The sequence below is a fragment of the Gorilla gorilla genome, chromosome 6 (genome assembly GCF_029281585.2).
Source record: "Gorilla gorilla gorilla isolate KB3781 chromosome 6, NHGRI_mGorGor1-v2.1_pri, whole genome shotgun sequence".
Lineage (NCBI taxonomy): Eukaryota > Metazoa > Chordata > Mammalia > Primates > Hominidae > Gorilla > Gorilla gorilla.
The window spans coordinates 57,657,500-57,679,886 of record NC_073230.2 but is presented as its reverse complement, the minus strand read 5'-3'; the positions used below and the strand labels follow the sequence as shown (position 1 = coordinate 57,679,886).

At 41.7% G+C, this 22,387-nt stretch overlaps 1 protein-coding gene and 1 long non-coding RNA gene across 3 annotated transcripts in view; one reads left to right on the top strand and one right to left on the bottom strand.

The window, feature by feature from the left end:
• Positions 1 to 22,387, bottom strand: part of VWC2 (von Willebrand factor C domain containing 2) — a 153,491-nt gene that overhangs the window by 73,938 nt on the left and 57,166 nt on the right. The gene's annotated exons all lie outside the window — the stretch shown is intronic.
• Positions 5,570 to 18,715, top strand: LOC129523670 (uncharacterized). Its single transcript, XR_008667246.2, has 3 exons — positions 5,570 to 5,691; positions 17,091 to 17,362; positions 17,610 to 18,715. It is a non-coding gene; the product is annotated as an uncharacterized lncRNA (long non-coding RNA).

Genomic DNA, 22,387 nt, shown 5'->3' with positions numbered 1-22,387 from the left:
CTTAAGTGCCCGTCTGCTATGAGCCAGGCTCTGGTGTTTAGCACCAGAGTGAGTTGAATGATGGCTCCCAGAATGTCTGTCCACTGAGAACCCATGAATGAGGCCTTATTTGGAAAAGGATTTTTGCAAATGTAATTAAGAAGGGTCTGGAGATGAGATCATCCTGGATTACCCAAGTGGCCCTAAATCCAATGACAAGTGTCATTATAAGAAAAGGAGAAGACACGGGCACAGAGAAGAAGACCACATCAAGACGGAGGCAGAGCCTGCAGTGAAGCCTCTAAAACCCAGGAAGCCCAGGTGGCGGGCAGCCACTAGGAGCCAGGAGAGAGGCATGTAAGGGAGCAGCCGTCAGAACCTCCAGAAGAAACTGACTCTGTGGGACCTTGATCTACTTTAGACTTCTGGCCTGCAGAATTGCGGACGAGTAAGCTGACATTCCTTAAAGCCACTCAGGTTCTCAGGTTGTGGGATTTGCTGTGGCAGCCCCAGGGAGCTAATGGAGCCTGGTGCCACGATCACTTCACACAGCCTTCTCCACAGGGAGTCATCCTGAGGTGCGGTGTCCACTATGGCCAGCACAGTGCCTGACCAAATGTAATGGCAGTACATGCTTGCTGAGTAACTACACGGAGCTCACTGTACCCATGATGTAACTGAGAGTTATGCAGGGTGAAGTAATTTGGGGAAAGTCACACAGGTGAGATACTGGAGACCAATACATGAACACAAGTTGTCTGACACTGGCTTTTTTCCAGAAGATGGCATTACATCTCCTAATCACAAACAGTTGATTGTTTAGGTAATATGAAATTAGACATGGTCTGGCCTACTAAAAACTGATGAGGCTGCTGTGTGTGGACATCTTGTGAGTTCATGCATGCACCCGTGAGCTAATGCTCCTCTCCTCTTTCAGGACCTCCTGCAGAGCCCCTGTCCATCTCCTTGTGCCTAAGCTACCATTCTTTCCATAGTTCCAGGAGTACTTGGCTTATAAGGATGCCACAGGAAGACAGGAGGCCTCTTACACTGGATGTGAAGCTATGTCATGGCACTGGCCAGTTTTGTTCATCTTGGACTCACCAATGGAACTGGCAGATGGCACGTGTGTTAAACAATGTGACTTAAAATAAAGGGCAAATTCCTAGATGATGATGTAATTCTAAGTCCCTGGTGTGTGGCATGAAGTGGACAGGTTACTACAGTCAAACCTTCATTGATGACAGACCCTATCTGACCACTGTGTTGTGGTACTATGCTCAGTCTTCCTGAATACTGCGTTACAGCACTGTGCTCTGTTTTCCTGCAGCACCATGCTATGTGCTAGGCTTGGTTTTTCTACAGCAACATGTTGTGGTACTGTGCTTAGTCTTCCTGCGCCTGTGCTAGGATACTGTGCTCAGTCTTCCTGTGCACTGTGCAGTGGCACTGTGCTCAGTCTTCCTCCACACCCTGCTGTGGTACTGTGCTTAGTCTTCCTGTGCACCATGCTGTACTATTGCACTGAATTTTTTTGTACCTGTGCTATGGTACTGTGCTCAGTCTCTCCAGGGTCCTCTCAGTCCCACTATATGAGGCTTCACTGGCCTCGCAGGTTAGAATCTGAGAAGTGATTCTACCCTAAGACTTGGTTAGAGCAGGAGCCACTTTTATTAAGTCAGACTCTCAGAGAGCAGAATAAGTGACAGGCTGGTTGCCCATTCTTCAGGCTTCTGCTAACATCCACAATCTCCCTGAAATAAATAGGGCACTACCAAATGGTGAAACAAGCACCCAGCGTTAGACTCTATCTAATGGTGCATGTTCTCAGACTGAGTCTTGGTTGGAACATTTACAATTGTGAAACAAAAAGAGGCAGCGTGTGTGTGTGTAGAAGGGCTGAAATGTGGCATGGAGTAGGGGTGCATATGCCAGTTAGCTGCAGAAAGATGCACTTCAGAAGGGAGATCCAAACCCCATCCAGAGACCCGCGAGGACCCTTCCTGACAGTCTGCTCCCAGCAGAGCTGATTGCTTTTGGAGCCCTCAGGAGCAGTGGCAGGACACACAGCAAATCTAACCTCCCTTCTTAGCCATCTAATTTCCAGTGCTGCCCCCAGCCAGTTCATCAAAGGAATTACTTTTGAGCAGATTTAATAAAACTAGCACTTTCTCTCTCTCTCCTCGGGGAAATTCATTCATAAAAGACAAAAGCATTTTGTGATCAAGAGATGGTGACTGTATTGGTTTCCCCCCAAAGCTGAGGCTTCATGGGATCCAGTGGGGTTTCCCTGGGACTGTAGGGTATGAACTGCTGGGATATGTAAGTCAAACTCTGAGAAATAAGAAATACAGTACAGTAGGACAAGAAATGCGAGGGAAGCGCACCAACACATTTGTCATACATGAAGCAAGCAGGACCTAAAGAGAAATAGAGACAATTGGCTACTGTATTGAGCAGATATAATCAACACATATTTTCCACAGTTTAGATAACTTTTTGTGCTATCATGTAAGAGATACGGAGACTAGGAAATTCTGAAAATATTATTAGAGGTGTTTTCTGTCTAGATTCCTTTCTGGTCTACTGAATTAGACACAATGTAATCATTTTATTGACTATACTATAAAAGTGTATTTGAGCTGTGGCATAAAAAATAATTTAAGGGCCAAAGAACAGTTACCAAAATATCCACTTATATTATTAACCTGTGAGAGAAATGACTCATACAAAACACAAAAATGTGTTTGCCTTTGAACATATAAGGTCTGAGGAGGTGAGAAACGACCGTCAATGATTTATAGATGCACATATTTTTGACATGATTTTACAAGTGGAGAAAGGGAAAAGATGGCTCCTGAGAGCAGCTAGAGAGGCGCTGGGTGATAAACCAGGAAACGAGAGAGCAGACCACAGCTACAGGAGACACACCATTTCTGGGCTCACTGAGCAACAGTTCCTATGGCCCACAGCCGACCCTGGGCAGGCGGGCTGGAAACAGAGGATCCCATGTGTCCTGGGATGCACAGCTGGTCCGGGGCCATGCCCGGCTCCCACACACTGCAGGGCGTCGCCTGCTTCCTCTTGTCAGTGGGGAACAGGACATTTGGAGCTACCCCACAGGAGAGAGAAGATCCTGGAAAGACCCTGCCGTGGGAGGCTCTGAGTGGAGGTGGGAGGGTGACACTCTCTAGACAGCTAGTGCTGCACCACAGACTGCTCCCAAAGACACTTGCAGCATAAGTGCAAAACTCATACGTCACTCAAAGTTGGGCCCCTATCTTGCAGCCTCCCCAGCCCCCACTGGTTAGACAAGGCATCCCACTCACAAAGCTGACTCCCGTTACATTTCTCCCGGAGACAGATCTAATTAGCGACTGAGACCTGTAGAAGCCCCCGACTTCCCACCCATGTTGCTGTGGAAGCAACATGCTGTGCTAGCCCTATCTCATTTTCTGCATTCTAATGCTTTGACATTGGGCCTTGCTGACGCTGGAGGTACTGCCCCTCCCAGGGCTAACCCATTCCAGGAGATAGTAAACCACTCACCTGTGAGTGCGCTTTTCTTGTTGATTACCCAATCAGAGCTCACATCCCCATGACCTCCTCTGCGGGGCTTTCACACTGAGAGCCACTGTCCACCTCTTCTGATCATGAGGGCCAGGTTCCAGACACAGGGGCAGTTCCTGTGCTCACAGTCTGCTGAAATCACTCCAAGTAGCCAGTCCTAAGCCTGCCTCACCCCTTCTTCCCATGGAAGCCACCATGAGGGCTTTTGCTCATATTTTACTTCAGCTTCTTCTGCCTCCTGACCCAGGCCAGCGTGCCCCTGTGTGTTCCTCAATAGAACACCCTCTTCTCTTGGGATATCTGAGTATAACCAACTCTCTTTGAACAATGATGATCATCTCATGATCTGTTGACCTTACCATACCCAATAATAAAACCCACATTTTCAAACCCTTGCCCTTGGGAGGGTCACAAGTAATAGCACTGAACTAATAATGGTCAGGGATCCCTGCGAGGCTCTGTGCTCAAGCCACACACACATTCACTATTTGACCCTCTCAGCAACAATTCTACAGCACAGATAACACTATTATGCCAATTTCAGTATTCAGAAATAGAGGATTAAAGAGGATAAGTAACTTGTCAATAGTCGCAAATGATACTAGTCAGATGTGGAATTTACAACCTAATTATATTATATTATATTGTATTATATTATATTATAATAGGTTCACACATTTTTGTGTCTTAATATTACATCCCACAGGGGATTCTTATATCCTGGCAGTGACCCTTTTAAAATACACCTATTCGTGTCACAAGTCCCTCTCTACAGCTTGCTATTCTTTTAAAAACTTTGCAAATAACAAGCCAACATTTTCAAAGACATCCCAATTTGACACAGACCTTCTGCTCACTGCAAGTTAGAGTTAAATTCTGCAGGTAGGAAATTTACAGCCTCACACTGAATAATTCACATATGCAATCTGTCAAACTGCTAATTATTCCTTCAAAGAAAAACGATCAGATATTTGTATCATAATATTTTACCTCATCTAGGCTAAACTGCCAAGGTGTCAGAGTGATTAGGAACCTACTTCTCTGGCTGTCAAATGAGGCTGGGGAAATTTACATATGTATAAAGGAGGGAAAATGTATGCATTCCTATATCAGGAAATTATGAGTTAATTCAACCAATGTGGAGTTCAGGGAGTTAAGCATTATCTGCTCTTTGCTCTTTAGGCACAGTGGATACTGTGATGAAAATGTCTCTGTGGTACTCACAGTTTCATGCAGGAAATAAGTATGGCAATAATAATAACAGTATAATAAGGAGAAAAGGAGAGAGCCATCTGTCTTAGCCCACAAGGCTTTCTACAGTGATAAGCCCTGAGCTCAGCACCGTCAGGCCATGGCCAAATTTGGAAGCTTGGAAATGACACTCCAAGCACAGGAAAAGGCATATGCAAAGACGTGGAAGTGAGGGAGAACTTTATGTTGTTCTGCAGATGTCAAAAATGTCCCACAGGGCTGGAGCCCTGCATGTAGGTCTGGGAGCAGCAACAGCGGACAGCTGTTAAGAGACCAGATCACAGAAGTGCAGGTAAAGACCTATGTTTGTTGTTGTTATTGTTTTAGTCCATTAAATTTCTTTCCATATTTACCACAGAGGAAGTGGCGACGTGCAGGTTGGAGCAACAGTCTTGGGGGCGACTCTTTGCACCAAATGGAGTGATGGAAAGGTATTGGAAATGGGGTGGATTCATATCTTAGTAAGTCTGGTTGGCTCTATTGACTTGCTTACATCCTTGGGATAGTTATCTCTAAGGAAGCAATGTGATATCATCCAAAAAAAGCAATGTTTATTTTTGAAGCTGCCTGAAATACTTTTTGGAAAGCAGGACAACATGGATAACTTCCATGGACTGGAGCCGTCTTTTATCATGACTGTACCAAGGAAGCATTTAGAACAAAATATCCACAGGTGCAGGTGTCAAAGACTCATTAGTAAAAACTCTCCAGTGATGAATATGTAAGATGAGAAACGTGTGGGTGTGCACACGCACTCACACTAACTTACTCACTCGCTCTTCCTTCCTGCATTGCTGTTCTGTTTGCCACTCCCACATCACAAGGTTCTATATCTGTGGCCATAGAGACAGGGGAAACTTACCCTGTCATTCTGATGTCTGTTTTGTACTGGTAAGTGCTCTTGGGTTTAATTTTGTTACAATGTCAAGGTCTTTAATTAGGAATTATAATTTGCTTCTGAAGTATCACCGAAGGTTGGTATTTTAAAGTTAGGAATTTCTGTATTTAAAGACTGACTTTGGGTAGGAAGTCCTCTTGGCCACAAATATTCTGTATTATGTTAGCATCTGACCAATTTCACACAGACACCTTGCCTGCCTCTGTCTCTCAGATATATTCCTTCACCATTCTACATTTCAGTCTTTTTTACAGTTGAACTAGTAAATGTCAAGGGTTTGCTATCTCACTAATATATTGATAGTAATAATCACAAGCATTGTTGTTGAAATTATAGATTGTGTGTGAAAATCTAAGTTTCTATAGAAACCATAGATGCTTAACAGATGGATAGAGTCCTAGAGATTGTATATTTAAATCATCTATCACCTTTTTTTTTTCTTCGACTTTTAAGTTCCAAGGTACATGTGCAGTGTATGCAGGTTTGTTACATAGGTAAATGTGTGCCATGGTGGTTTGCTGCTCCAATCAACCCATCACCTAGGTATTAAACCCAGGCTCCATTAGCTCTTCTTCCTGATGCTCTCCCTTCCCCCACCCCCACTGACAGGCCCCGTGTGTGTTGTTCCCGCCCATGTGTTCATGTGTTCTCATCATTCAGCTCCCATTTATAAGTGAGGACATTCGGAAATAACTTCCTCTTGAAAAAGGAAAAGTGAAGTCCAAAAATGAGGACAAAAGTGAATTGCCGGCCGGGTGCGGTGGCTGCTGCCTGTAATCCCAGCACTTTGGGAGGCCGAGGTGGGCAGATCACCTGGGGTCCGGAGTTCGAGACTAGCCTGGCCAACATGGTGAAACTAAAAATACAAAAATTTAATTGGGCATAGTGGTGGGCACCTGTAGTCTCAGCTACTCAGGAAGCTGAGACAGGAGAATCGCTTGAACCCAGGAGGCAGAGGTTGCAGTGAACCGAGATCGTGCCATTGCACTCCAGCCTGGGCAAGAAGAGCCAAACTCCGTCTCAAAAAAAATAAAAATAAAAATAAAAAAGTGACTTGCCCAAGGTAATGTGGCTGCTACGTGTCAGATCCATTGACCCTAAACCAGAGTCTGAATCAAAGACCAGGGCTCTCACAATCTTCCATGCTGCATTCCCTTTCTAGGGCTTCTGTTTGCTACAATTTTATGGCCCATTAATAAGCAGAAATTTATATTCAGCAATGGATATACAATTAATCGAGTAACATAGTATAAATATTGCCCAGGGAAGTATTTATAGGACAATATTTTAGAAGCTTTCATATCTATAGTTATCTAACTCTGCCAGGGCAAAGCGGATCGTTCTGACAGACCTGGCTTGGCTTACCTAGAACTGTGAAAATGGAAAGTTTAGTAACTTAAGGAGATTTCCAAATGTAAATACTGCAGTGTTTTAAATTGCTTTAAAGGTTGAGAGGATAGAATCGATGCCCTTCAGGGACTCAGCCAGTCATCATACGGATTGATGTAGAGATATTCTCTACTAGCATGCATGACGTCCACTCTGAGTGTGTGATTCCCGTCTGAGCAGACCTTTCCACGTTGTGGTCCCAACACACCTTAGGTGAAACATCATACATTCATCCTCCTGTTGCTATCCTCTCCTGCAGCAAAACCTGCCCTCAGTCTCCTCCTGTGCTGCCAACCTTCATGAATCATCATCCAGCCAATTCCATGGCCAAACCCAGAAATCTTCATTGACTTTTTCCCTTCCCTTACACATAGGCCCCTGCAATAGAATGAGTCCTAACTGTCACCTTTTCTTCATCTTTTAAAGCTCTGCTATCTCTCCATCTATCAGGGATTATTACCATTGGTCTTCTTTTTTCCATTCATCCTCTGCACAACTGACAGATTGCGTTTTCTAAGATGAACTGTCATCACATCAGTGCCCAGGTTAAGTCCCTGCACAATGCCCTGTAGCACTGGGGGCAACATTTCAAATCTTCGCTTCTCATCCCAGTGCTTCTATGACCTTGTCTCTAACAGACCTCAGCTGTTGCTGTTCCCCAACCAACATGCAGGACTCTAGCCCTCTGGGACATTTTTGACATCTTTACCTACGTTGTGGACATTACAAACTGGAAACCTTTCTGTACATACAAAACTAAAATCATTCATTGAATGATTAGTTTTTTGTTTGGTGTTTGTTTTTTACTTGAGTAAAATAGTCATATTATCGTGAATTAGTGCTTGTAAGCTGGACCTCTGCTGTCCAAACTCATTAATGGTAGACCCTTTCATTTCTTGAATAAGAAATTGGCACATATAAACAATCTCTGAAAATATTTGCTTAATATGTCCATGGGCCTCACTGAGCTGTGTCTCCTCTTCACTTGGGAGATTTTTCACATCTGATGTTTCTGAGAGCTTTATGTTCCTGGAGCCATCAGGAAAGGGGCTCACCCATGAGAAAATGAAGTTTAAACCAGAATTTGAATTTGGATATTTATGAGTATGGCAGAATATTGGAATTCCCATGTTTTCCACTTCTTATTGGTTACAGTAAGCAAGAAGTTCACAGAAAACTGCGTGTTCTCACTTGTAAATGGGAGCTAAACATTGGGTACTTAGAGACATAAAGATGGCACCAATAGACACTGGGGACTGCTGGAGCAGGAGGGCAATGCAGCGACTCGGGGAAAGGGAAGGGGAAAAACAAACTGTTGGGTACTATGCTCAGAGTTCATGAGCTCGCTATGAGATCACTTGTACCCCAAACCTCAGCATCACACAGTACATCCAGGTATCAAACCTGCACATGTATTCTTCTGAATCTAAAAATAAAAGTTGGAAAAAAAACAGAAACGGGAGATGAATAATATTATGAGATATCTTTTATTATGCAGTGAAAGCATGAGTAAACACACTTCTTCTCTACAGAATCTGGCCACCTTCTAGATGACATGTATTAAAGCTACATGGCCAAATTCATACTATGAAATTTCCCTCTATTTCAACATCTCCAGGGAAATCACTAATATTGGACTTGCACAAATTATTGCATTATCTCCCATATTTATTCCCAATAACTTTAAAGACAATTATTCTGCAAGTATACAGACAATTCCTGGTAAGAACATTCCTAAGTTCACTGACACATGATTATAGGGTGATTTCTGGAAGCATCCTACAGGCAAGGGTGTGGATTCACTGTCGTGTCACTGAGTTACACTGGATGGTGAAACTCTCAACACAAGTTTCTTAACCTCATTTACTCTCCTGTATTATCTCTAAGGTTTTAGGTTCTCCCCTATACTGACTTCAGTAAACTATCATACCTAAAGGCATCCAATTAAAAATTTAATTTTATTTTTAAAATTAAAATGTCATGACGTTTTAGTAACTTTTAAGTAAGTTAAAGTGTACAGATAATATAGTTTTAGGTTTCTTTTTATTTCCTGAATGATAACATCTCTCATGAGCTATGGCACTGCAATAGCCATTTACTAGTTCATGCATATCCACTAAGATTTAACATGTATTTATCAAGTATTTATATAACACTAATGACATCACTTAAAAGAGTTGAATTGGCCAGGCGCGGTGGCTCACACATCTAATCCCAGCATTTTGGGAGGTTGAAGAGGGTGGATCACCTGAGGTCAGGAGTTCAAGACCAGCCTGGGCAACATGGTGAAACCTTGTCTCTACTAAAAATACAAAAAGTTAGCTGGGCGTGGTGGCGAGCACCTGTAATCCCAGCTACTCAGGAGGCTGAGGCAGGAGAATCGCTTGAACCCAGGAGGTGGAGGTTGCAGTGAGCCGAGATCACACCATTGCACTGCAGTCTGGGCAATAAGAGCAAAACTCCATCTTAAAAAAAAAAAAAAGAGTTGAATTTACAACATTCTCCTCCTAGGAGTTATTTTCTATCAAGCATAATATAAACAATTGCTTTGGTCATGATTTCCCACAAAAATGGTACTCCATGAAAAATGTCTGCAAAAATTATTACACATTATAAGAAATGTGTGGACAAGGGCATCAAGTAGGATGAATGATTAGAAGAAATGCAAACCATGCTAAGTACATTTCTACTGCAGGGCCTCCCTAAGTGTGTCCCACAGAACCTCTGTCCTCCTGGAAGGTCTGAGGGAAAAAGCTCCACGTCCAAAGCATTTTAGGAAATCTGCTATATCTGGTGATTTGTTATATGCACTATAACAGTTAAGCTCTTGAGTCATGAAACTTCCAAAAGAAAGACTTGCTCAGTACTGTTTAAGTGAAAATTTTATATCCATACTTAAAACACTGAATCCCTACACCTTAAATTCCACCAATCCATTTAATTTCTCCACTATGAAATTGTTTCTTTTTGCTTGCCTACAGTACTTTGAGCTCACTGTTCTGTTTACTGCTTTTTCCTGATTCTCTTACTTTAAAAAAAAAAAAAAAGTAATGTGTAAACATCTTAGGCTGTTTCAGCAAATGCTAGCTCTCAAAACATGGCTACAAGCCTAAGTGGAACTCATCTCTGCAAACAGGGAACAGTCAGGCCTCTTTCTTGCTTTGGTTACTTGAGTCTGGAGCACGAAGGCCACTTGCTCTGGAATCCCTCCTGGGCCAGAACAGACAGCTTCGCTTGTATGCATTATGTCTCATAATTCAGACAGAAAAAAATTCCAGTCCACACTCCTCTGGAATCCAAATAAGACCAAATATTTCAATTTTCTGTCCTTGCGGTGGAGTCCAATCTTGAAAAAGGTATTCCTTCTAGCTCTTCTCCTGACACTATCTGAGTCTGTTCTTTGCATCCCATCAAGTCACTCATGTTAACCCACTATAGTGTTGACCAGCTTTCACCAAGAGGCAGAAAACTTGAGACAGGGCAACAGCTCTGCCTCGGGGGTCAAAGAGAGGACGGAGAGGGACAAACTATGAGTGGCTTGACTCACTGTGAACCTGAAATACAGGGAAACTAACTAGAGATTTTGGAGAGTTTTCCTGAATGCCGGATCCACAAAAATGAACAATAAAAGAGTGAATAATCAGCTTTTTATGCAAACAGCTTTTGAAGCTGCACTGAAGCAATTTTCTTAGTAATATGGGAAGAAAAAATAATCAAACCAATACTCCTTATGCTCACAAAATAGAATCAGAGGAGTTAACAAAGACTTATTTATTTGAGAACCTAACTGACTGATTTGTGCTCAGTGATCCATAATCACCCCCTCCCACCGCTAAACATTTTTACACAGCACTTGAGGTTTATAAAACGGCTTTCCACCATGCTGGGGGCTACCAAGCAGCAGCTGGCACATCCTGATAAACAAATGATGGATCTGGAATCAGTCACTAATCAGATGTGATGGGCCCCCACGAGGCAGACAGTACATGCAATTAAAACCTCAGCACTGCTGATGATCTGCTGCACGACCGCTAGAATTTCCTATATTCCATGCCCCTCCACCATACCACCAGATGTTCCCCACAGCTCTAGAACACCATAGTCATTTTCATAGTTTACATTTAGCATCCAAAGAAACATATGTGTTCATCTACAACTCTCTCGAAAATAGCTTCCTAGGTTTTCTCTACCACTGACGGAAGAACAGTCACTCTTCTCAGACAGGCTCTCCTCGGGTGGAAAGTGAGGTGCAAAGTGACAGCCAAGTAAAGGCCCTCCTGCTCCGGAAGGCTGGTCAGCCCGTGGGCCGGGGTTGTCCATGAGGCGAGATAGACACGCCCCAGCACCCATTTCCTGGAAACAGACCTTACTGCCTGGGCCCTCGCCACAGCTTTGACTTTAGGAAGACATGTTTTGATCCTAGAAATCATTTATTTGGGAAAACAGCTACAACAAAAACTTAGCTTGGAACCACCAGATCTTCTTTGAATGCTTCTAACTTTAGGCTCTAGAGACATGGGACGTCACAATTTGAAACATGTGGTTCTCACTCTTAACTTGAGTTCATGTCAAAGGCCCCGTTTGTGAAGTGGCTTTATTTCTGCATGCAGCTCTTTCCTCTCTGGCCATTTTCAAATATTACAAATTCCCACTTGCATGGATCCAACATACATAGTCCTCAGCCTTCTAACCATGGGTACCACATGAGAGATCTCTGGCAACAGACAAAGAAAACCTCTTTTTTTTTTGGCTCTTGTTTGAAGGTGGTTATCCTCCAGGCAGATCTTGTCCAGGTGAAACCTCCCCTAGGTTTCTCAACAATTATTATGTTGGTTTCTCTCTGCTTTAATCATGAGAATGTGAAACATCATTCAGTTCAAACAAGAAATTTTGGAGGGATAAAAGACATTTCTTAACAAGCGAAGCTTTGGTTGTCCTCAAATTTGATGGCATTAGAGCATGTTTTAAACGAGCATATAAATTAAATGACATCACATATTGTAAGTTATCCCCACTGCTGCAGAAGTACCATGGTATCAATTAGACCTCAGGGGACACACAGGCCAAATTTAAATTCTGCCTTTCATTCTTATATTGGTGCTGCCATAATAAAATATCACAGACTGGGTAGCTTAAATAACAGAAATTTATTTCTCACAGTTCTGGGGGCTAGAAATTTCCAGATGCAGATCCAGGTGGGTTCTTGTCTGGTGCGGGCTCTTGTCCTGGCTTACAGACAGCTGCCTTCTCACTGTGTCCTCACATCACAAAAAAGACAGGGAGGGCTCTAGGGTCTCTTTATCTTCTTACATAAAGGCCCCACTCCTATCAGAGAAGGGCCCTACCATCGGGAAATCATTTACACTTTATCACCTCCCTCACAGGCCCTATTTCTAAATTCTGTCACACTGGGGATTAAAGCTTCAATATACAAATTTTAGGAGGACACAATTCAGTTCCTAGCACACCTTAACAGTTGTGTGACTTTGGGCAACTTATATATCACCTCTCAGCCTTGTTTTCTGATTTGTAAAATGTACATTATATTGATTTCATAGTGTTACCGTAAGGCTTAAATGATTTAATATAAGTTAAAAAGCTCCTGGAAAATCCTGGAAACTTTTAGGTCCTAAAAAATAAATTGTAGCTATTACTATGTCCCTTGTAACCTTATGAGGATGTTGGTTAATCCTTCCCTCAAAACACTGCTTGTACGGAGCCACGTTCTACTCCAAGAGCATTGTCTACTCAAGCGCTGTAGGATGCTCTGCAGCCTGTCCCAGAGACACAGGCCCTCCTGTGCTAGCCCTGGGAGAACTCTAGCTGTGAGCACTCACATCCTCAGCACGGCAGCCTCCCGGCTCCCATCCTCCACTGACAAGATCCCAAGAGACCGGAGTCTGCTTCAATCCTACTGTCTCCTGACCCCACTCTGTCAACATCTGTACTCCCCTAAAAGTCCAATTAGTTATTCCTAAGGAAATAAAAAAGTGCACCAATCTGTTGGAAAAAAAGTAAGAGATAATAGATAAGTCTCATTATGTGTTTAACAGAATATTGTTCAAGAATCTCAAGTGAGAAATGTCTCACATCCATAGAGCGTTTTGCCTTTTATGGTTGTGTGCTCCCAGCATGTACTTACGTTGCTGAGGTTATAAGCCCTGCCTCTGCCTCCTAATTCACACAGGCTGGCATTAGATGGGGCGATAGGGAAGACAGCCTTCAGGATCTTCAGTCCTCTGTCCCCCTAGCTAGAGTGAACTCAATACTTGGGCCAGACCAGTCCATTTGGGACTTGCACATCTGGACTGGATAGCATTGACTTCCCTTTGAATTGCTTCCACTGAGCTGCATGTGACACTATCCCATCAACGTACAGGGAAGAAAGTTATAGGCAGATTTTTGAACTTTATGTTTGTATTTTCTGTAAGGATTTGAAAAAATTTTTCATTATATCATAAGGACTAATGGGAAAATTTCTCTCAGGTCTCAAAATAAGAAATAAATATGCTCCTCCTAGGCAACACATCTTTATTTTTATTATCAGCACCGTGGATTGTGCGATCGATTAGATTTCCACCCCCTCGGCTACTGGAAAATTCAAAATGAAATTTGTATTCCATCTCTGGTAAGTAAGTATTTGGAAAGCATTTGGAGGCATAACCTTGCCATTCAATTTATCTTTTTTCCTTCTTCCTCTCAAATCTCATAATTTTAAAATGTTTCCCTCACAGAATGCAAGTGATTCCCTGGAGACTGTAAATCCAGCAAGTGCCATGACTGATCAGACGTCCTGAGTCCATGTCCAGAACTCTCCCCATGACCTCCCCCGGCCTTCAGGGATTCCAAGGCAAAACTCAAAGTGAAAGATCCCTCTTCTGTTTTAAGCTAATAAGGGGGGACCCAAAAGTCCTTCACATGTTCTGGGGACACTTATACTGTTGCCTGACACAGTAGGCACATCATCGAGGTGACTTGTTATTGGTTTCCTTGCATTTAATACCAGGTTTTGCAAAAGACAGACACAATTTTCAGCAATTACTCTAAGAATGTCTAAATTTAATTAAGTTCTATTCCTCAAGCCAATATCCAAAATGTTTGCATGGTTCATTGAGTCTCACAGTGCTCTGGTTATTTAAATATTCCCTCATTGAATATCACAGTTGCAATTCTTAATTTAAAGTCTGCACATCTCTATGGAATATGTTTAATAAAAATGTTTGAAAAGAACTGGGTCATTTTGGTTAAGGTTCTCAACTCACTTCAATAGTTGCCACGTATGATCATCTGTAAAGTCAATTTTTAATGTCACACAAATCAAATAGGTTAAACTTCAAAGACTAAATTTCAAGCATTTAGTGACTATATACTTCAGTAATTAGTTGTGCACACATTCTCATGATTTTTGACATTTTGTTCAAGGGTAGGAAAAAGGTGGTGTCAAACTCTGATCTAATTTTGACACATCAAGTGAGGATGCTCTCTGAGAAGAACATATGATACAACTTACTAAAGAAACCAAACCAATCTACATATATCTACAACTAAACAGTGGTTTGGTTTCTTTTGTAATGTATCTATATTCTTTGCATACAAAAAACCTAAAAGATTTTTTCTAGGCCTCAAGAAAGATTTTTTATAAATCCATGCACACCTAGGTATAGATTTTATTTATATATTTATTTATTTATTTATTGAGATGGAATCTTGCTCTGTTGCCCAGGCTGGAGTGCAGTGGGGAGATCTCAGCTCATTGAAACCTCCGCCTCTGGAGTTCAAGCAATTCTCCTGCCTCAGCCTCTGGAGTAGCTGGGATTACAGGCACCTGTTACATGCCTCACTAATTTTCGTAGTTTTTTTTTTTTTTCAGAGACAGAGTTTCACCATGTTGGCCAGACTGGTTTTGAACTCGCTACCTCAAGTGATCTGCCCACTTCTGCCTCCCAAAGTACTGGGATTACAGGCCTGAGCCACCATGCCCAGTCCACACTTAAGTATAGATTTTAAATATCATTTCACTATAAGTCAGAGACCAAAAATTTAAGTGTAAAAATATTAATGCAAACCATCAGCCTACACATTTATCTCTTAGTTCATGTTAGTAGAAAAAAAATTCAGTTTGGTTTTACAAATATGAATACAATTATTGATTGAATGTATCTGCCTAAAATATTCTATCCAAATTAAATTTGATGACGTGATGCCATATGGAGTAATCTGAGAACAGCAACACAGACTTCTGTCTGAACTCAGAATGAAAACAAATTAACTAGCAAACTCCCTTTCTCTGGCTTCTATTCATTATCATTTGCAAATTATGATTTAATGCCTAGGAATCAATAACCAGAAAATTGTATTTTCTTCTAAAGCAATTTAATTTATCATTGTTTGTTTTTATAAGAAATTGAGTCATGATATCATGACTTTTTGTTTCATACAATTAAAAAAATGGTCATTATAACAAATTCGAAAAATACATAAAGAAGAAGCAAAAGGTTCAAAGAGAGATAGCTAATGCCAATAGTTTACAATTTCCTTCCAGTGTCAATCAATCCATCAATCATACATTTTACTTATAAATTAAATTGCTTTAACACAATGCTGCCAAACCCTAAAGTGCACGTGGACGCAACACAAATTGCCACACCACTTTTTCAGTAATTCTCCACTGAGCCCCTTCTGTAATTTTCCATTTCTTCATAGGCTCCAAGTTTCTTTTTTGTTCTTCCTTTTTGTTCCCTCTCTGTCCTCCTTTTAAAAACCTCAGCCACCTTGGTCTTAGTTGAAGTTGAGCTCAGTTTATACTGGATTGTCTCCCTTACTGCAGCTGTCTGAATACAATCCGTCTTGCCCTCTTTAACAAGTGTTCAGTCCTGATTCTCTTTAAAAATTACTGACCCTGGTCATCCCAGCCCCCACCATGCATGTAAGAAAATTTGCACCCAAGCCCACATGTGTCACTAGCTTAAATACTGAGAAAGAAAAGAAACTTCATCTGAGGAATGTGAGCCCCCTTTAATTATCAGGACTAATTACATCAGTCACCTCTCATTCCTCCTTGAACTAAATAATTACTGCTTGAAGTCACTTGCTAGGTGGGCTCTGGACTAACTGATGTCCAGTAGCCATAAAATGCCATACGCTGGACACTATGTCCTCTACCCTATAGTTCAACAATGAATAGCCAATCACTGACCAATGTTACCGCTATAAACCAGTGAGAATTCTAGGCAAACAACTTTGTATCAGGGCACTCTTTGTCCCCATTTGCCTTTAAGAACCTGTCTGTAACAAAGGAGCACTCCCCAAGACAACTTGGAATTGTGTCCTAGGCTCCTGTGTTCAACCTTGACCCAAATACACTCTCTATATTAATTTTTCCTCAGCTTCTATCTTTAGGTGGACAATATCTCCCCCATCCTGGCCTCCACCACAGTTGTTTAGATTAACAACTGTATGCAGAGGGTGGCTCCAGGTCTTCTGACTCACAAGCATTTACAGCCAAATTTCCTGTCCCCATGTGAGATCACGACTCCAATCCTTGGGGCCTCCAGCTAGTCCCAAACCCCCAGAATCACATGGCATTGCCTGTCTGATATTACTCTGGGATTTGCTTCTTACTTGATTTCTAGCACCTGGGGAATTTTATTTTTTCCAAACTAAGCTAGATATTTTAAAGGCAAATATATTCACCATTTACTCGGCATTTCGTGTTTGCAGTAGGAAGGATTCATGAACCTCAGCTCCATCTGCCACGTGACCAGAAACCCTATTTTCTACTGATAATTCAGCATATAATACAGACTGACACTCAGAAGGACTAACAGATCTGTGGAATAATCCCCACTTGCTCATTCACTTGTTGCATGAATATATATTTACATAATTGGAGTCCTACTTTGGTAGTTTTGTATCTTGTTTCCAGCATGGACTTCTTAATGTATGATGAAAGCTCTCTGCCTAGATTCATTTTCCATATAATTGAACTATTTGATTCCCACAGAGTCCCCTGGAAATGAATTAGCCACTGGGGATAATGAATAGAGGACAAGAGAACATGCCAATGAACTGCATCAGGTCAACCTTGAAGTTTGCCTCAAGGCCCACATAACCCACAAGGTGATATTCAGCTAACCAGAACAGCCCTGCGCACAGATCAGAGAGGATTGTGGTGGAAAATAGAAGGCCTCCTTTACTCCCAAGTCTACCCATCAGCCTAGAAACCAGTAGAATCATTATCACTGCTGGTTTTGTTCAGCCAATACGCTTCCCATGGTATGAGATCAACTTTATGACTTCTGGATGTGATGATCCACAAGCCACCTCTGAAATTAACAGCTAAGCTGATGATCCTGCAAAACTTTATCTGCTTTGGTTGCTTTTAGTTCCTTTTTTCTAGTTGATCTTGAAACCTATATAGCTAAAAGTCATGAGCTAAACAATATATAACTAAATTCCCACTTCCTGACTTATAGATAGAATCTATAAGTTACGATGGTAAGTTGCTTACATTGTTTTTCAGGAACCTGGGGTCAACTCTTGTCTGGTTCAAGCCATCTGAGACCACTGACCCTCCAACTGGACAGGGTTGATTCCCTGCAGCAATGTTCAATGAGTGATCTTCTAACATTAGAGGGACAAAAATATCACTCTCAGATGATGTTCATGATGCCATTTTGTGAAGATGTATCCCATAAAGAGCCATGAAGCTTGACTACATTTGCATGGACCACTGATTACCTCATTTTTCCTCACTCCTAATCACCTTTCCTAATGCCTTGGACCACCTTGCTCCTCTATCTCATAAATATCTGTAAGACCCCATCTTCAGGGAGGTGGATTTGAGAGGTGTTCTCCCACTTCCTTGTCTGGCTGCTTTGTGAATAAAATCTTTTCTCTACTGCAAAACTTGTTATCTCAGTGATTGGCTTCTTTGTGCAAGGGGCAGAACATGATGGCTCATTATCACCTCCACATTCATCTTTCTGGCCTGGATCCCATCTCTGAATTCCAAACTCCAAATCTCTACTTGAAGAAGTTACTCAGACTTCTAATAGACTTATCAACTTAGCACAGACAAAACTGAACTCTGCATCTCCCTCCACTACCTTCTGTTACGCCCACATTCTTCTCTGTGTCAATAAACATCAATCCCATTCATTTAGTTGCTCACACTAAACTCCTTGCAGTTAACCTGGAAACCTTCCTTTCTCTCATGCCCAAATGCAATGCATCAGCACGTCTTATTAGCCTAACCTTTATAGTATCCTTTGATCTTTAGCCCTTACTCTGGTCATTTTGACTTCTGGACTTTTCACATTTCCAACTCAGGATGTACAGGGCTTATAGCTGCAATTCTGGAAGTGTACTTCTCCAGAGAAGACTTTTAGACTGTGATCTCATTGGAGCAGGGTTGATTTCTGATCCATACTTTTAACCTTAGAGCCTAGTGAAGTGCCTGGAGGTACTTGGCAAATGACCAAAGAGAGCTAAATGACAACTGGACAGAGCACATTGCCAAGAAGTGAATATAGCTTGACAAAGTCTTGCCAATGTAGAATTTTACCTGAATGTTTGTTAAACACAGTTGATGAGAGGCTGTTGTCTTGGACCAGCCTCCTGCACTAGGCCCCAGCAGACCAGACCAGACCAGAATAGAGAGACTTGTGCTAAGTGCCATGCAACCAAACAGAAGTTTGAAATGGGTCAGTTTTCCTAAAAAACAGGAGATTTCAGTTAACCTGGTTCAGCACAATAAGGAAGTTCCCTCTGTTTTAACCCTGTAAGGAAAGTAACTTTCAAATGACCAATACACTTTTTGTTCCCTGTTTCTGCTTCCTTAAGTCCTTTCTGCCTATAAAGCCAACCTCCTCTGATCAGCTCATAGGAACCTCATTCTATTTCTCAGAAAATAGAGAATAGAATTCTCTATTTCTCAGAAAATAGAATGAGGTTCTATTTCTCAGCAAATTCTGTTTCTCAGAAAATAGAATGAGGTGATGCTCAATTCTAGAATAGCAAATAAAAGCCAATTAGATATTTAAACAAAATTTCTTATAATTTTGTCTTTTGATGAGGTAAAGGAATATCCCACTCTTTTGTATCCCTAAAAACAGCTTACAGCAAAGACTCACCCCTCTCATATGACTTAGATGTGTGACTGCCCCCTTGTTCCCTGTGAAAAAGACAAAGACGTTGCAAATTCCCATTTTTCTGCCTCATAAATAATTAGCTGAACTGCTTTGTCCCCACTGATCAACCGAACAAAATGCTTGTTAACCTTCCTCCAGGGACCCCTCAGCCTGAGCAGCCGATGCCCCTCCTGAGAACAGGCTGGCCTCAGGGAAAATATTATCTGTCTACTATCTGATGATGCTACTTTTTCATCTCAATTCCCCGTGCCTGGTTCTTTCTAGCCTTGTTGACTCCTGTCTGTGAAAGAAAGAAACTCTTTTTGCCTAAGTTCTGGAGTTGCTTAAAGATCTTCTGTTCTTCCACTTGCAATAGTCTTTTATTATTGTAAAAATCCTTTTGAATAAAAGTCTCTTCTTGCTGAGTTCGGGTTTATGTTTTTATTTTGTGGTTGATCACCTTGTTGACAGAACTGAATGCTGCTTATCACTGCCAGAGTCAGGAACTCTTCTCATTGTAGCTAAAACATGGCCAATGAGCCTTTGCCCTCCCACCTCCAGTACCTGGAAATTGTTGCTTCCTTAGTGTCTGTTTCACTGGGGGTAGCCCTCAGTATGAGGAGTGTCTCCTTACACTGAGCAAAAATCTGCCACCTGTATATTCTACCCATGTGCACCCTATCATGCTATGCAGAATAAATCTACTTCCTTTTCCACAAAATAAGCACTCAAGTATCATAATATTTCTCCCCTGAAGTCCCTACATGTTCTCCAGGTTAATAAATACGTTTGTTACAGCATTCCTGAATTCTAGTGTTCAGAGAGCATGGAATAGTCCTTTTAACAGTTGCTTGAGAAAAAACAAAAAAATTCAAATTACTGACAGTCTAAAACACAGGGTTTAACATTTCAAAAAACAAAATCCGCATCAAAATAACGAGAATGACTTCAAAAAGCAATGAGAAATTTACAAAAGAAGATAGCCACCACCATAAGCCCTTAGGAGAAGAGCAAGTGGCTGGAGATGGGCACCCTCAACTTGGAGCCACAGGGAGCTTCTGGAGGTGTTTTGTCACTTCTTCAGCCAAAGCCAAAGAAGAGTGATTACCACCTTAGATGCAGACAAGCACGTGGCACTGTATTGGGCTTGCTAAAACAGTCATGTCTGGGTGGAGGCTGGGTAATTAACAAACTTTCCAGAAGGTATGAACAACTGAATAGAAAGAAATAGTGCGGCACTATTCACAATAGCAAAGACTTGGAACCAACCCAAATGTCCATCAATGATAGACTGGATTAAGAAAATGTGGCACATATACACCATGGAATACTATGCAGCCATAAAAAAGGATGAGTTCATGTCCTTTGTAGGGACATGGATGAAGCTGGAAACCATCACTCTCAGCAAACTATCGCAAGGACAAAAAGCAAACACCACATGTTCTCACTCATAGGTGGGAATTGAACAATGAGAACACTTGGACACAGGAAAGGGAACATCACACACTGGGGCCTGTCGTGGGGTGAGGGGAGGGGGGAGGGATAGCATTAGGAGATATACCTAATGTAAACGACAAGTTAATGGGTGCAGCACACCAACATGGCACAAGTATACATATGTAACAAACTTGCACATTGTGCACATATACCCTAGAACTTAAAGTATAAAAATAATAAAAAAGAGAAAAACTGAAAGAGTAGCGTTAAATAAAACTAGCCCAGGAAAATTACCATCAGACTGTGGACAGGAATAACAATAATAATACAAGGTGAATTAACAAATTTTGAAATCAAATCCCAGCAGTACAACATGTGATAAAGTCCAGATACCAGAGAAACCAGAGACTTCTGACAACAGAGGGCCCTCATCACCCCCCAGTGAAGAGCAAATTCTTAAGGAAACAACTTCTGTTCCAGGACTCCTACTTGTTAAATTTTTTTTTTTTCAAATTTTAAAGATTAATAAAAGATTCTACAACTTGCCAAGGACAAGAAGGATAATGCCTAAGATTTCTTCCTGGAGACTTTGAAAAGGAAGAGAACCACAGGGAAGAGCTGAATAGTCAAAAGAAAAAAGCAAGTTTCCACTACAAGTACTACATTCAGTTATGTTGACTTTTCTTTTGAAGGAAGAAAAATATAGAGTAGTTGGAAGACATGAAAAAGAAAATCTGTAAACACAGTCCCATGGCTGTAAAAAATCTTCCTAAGCAGCAATAGAGATCTGAGAATGACTGAAAAAATTACAATAACCCAAAAGATAGTTAATGACACACAAATCAATCAGCGTGAAGTTCTGCTTCCAGGTAGCAGATAAAGAGTCTCCAGAGATGGCCATTCCCATCCTAACAGAAAGAGCTGGATAAACTATGAAACCACAGGCTCTTACTGTAATTGTTGTTTGTTTAATGTATTTACTCATTAGAGAGCTGAAGATGCAAAGAGATCCAGGTGGACTAAATGCAGAAAGGGATAGCACAGCTTGCCCTCCTCACTGGCAATGTGAAGGGAGAGGAAGAAGGCTGTCTAGGCAGGGCTGAGGAGAAAGGAGACAATGGGATCACAAACTTCAAAGGGCACGTGTAGGCTGGCGTGATGCGTTAGACCCCAGAAGAGCACCAGCCATGGAACGAGTCTGCAGCCAAACATCAGCCCTTTCCCATGAGCTTCAACAAATGAACGGGGATATTAGGGGAAGGACACGAATGCCCAGATACCCTGCCAGGCTGCCAGAATCTTAACCGGGGGTGCTATGGATGCCTCCATGGGACACAGAGGAGAGAGAGGCCACTGAAGAACTGGGACTCATGAGCAAAGCTGGAGAACAAGGAACTCCCTAGAAACCCAAAACTGGCAGGTTGTAAATGGGGAGAGACTCTAAGAGTTCAGAAAGCTGGTCATTGGGATATTATTTTCTAAAAAACCTCAAGTAATATTGGTGTTCAGATTCTAAGCACTGCTAAAGAGAAATCCTGATACAGCCTTGCAAACATTTTAAGCCAGTGAAGAATTGTTTTAAAATATAGTGTATTAACAGAAAGTTGAGGTACAATAAGGCCAACAGATCAGGAGACAACTCTCATTGCAAGATAGTTCATTACTCATAGGTCCCAATAGAAGAGGGACACCACCCTCAGGGGACCACTGGGAAGCGGCAGGGTTAGCCATG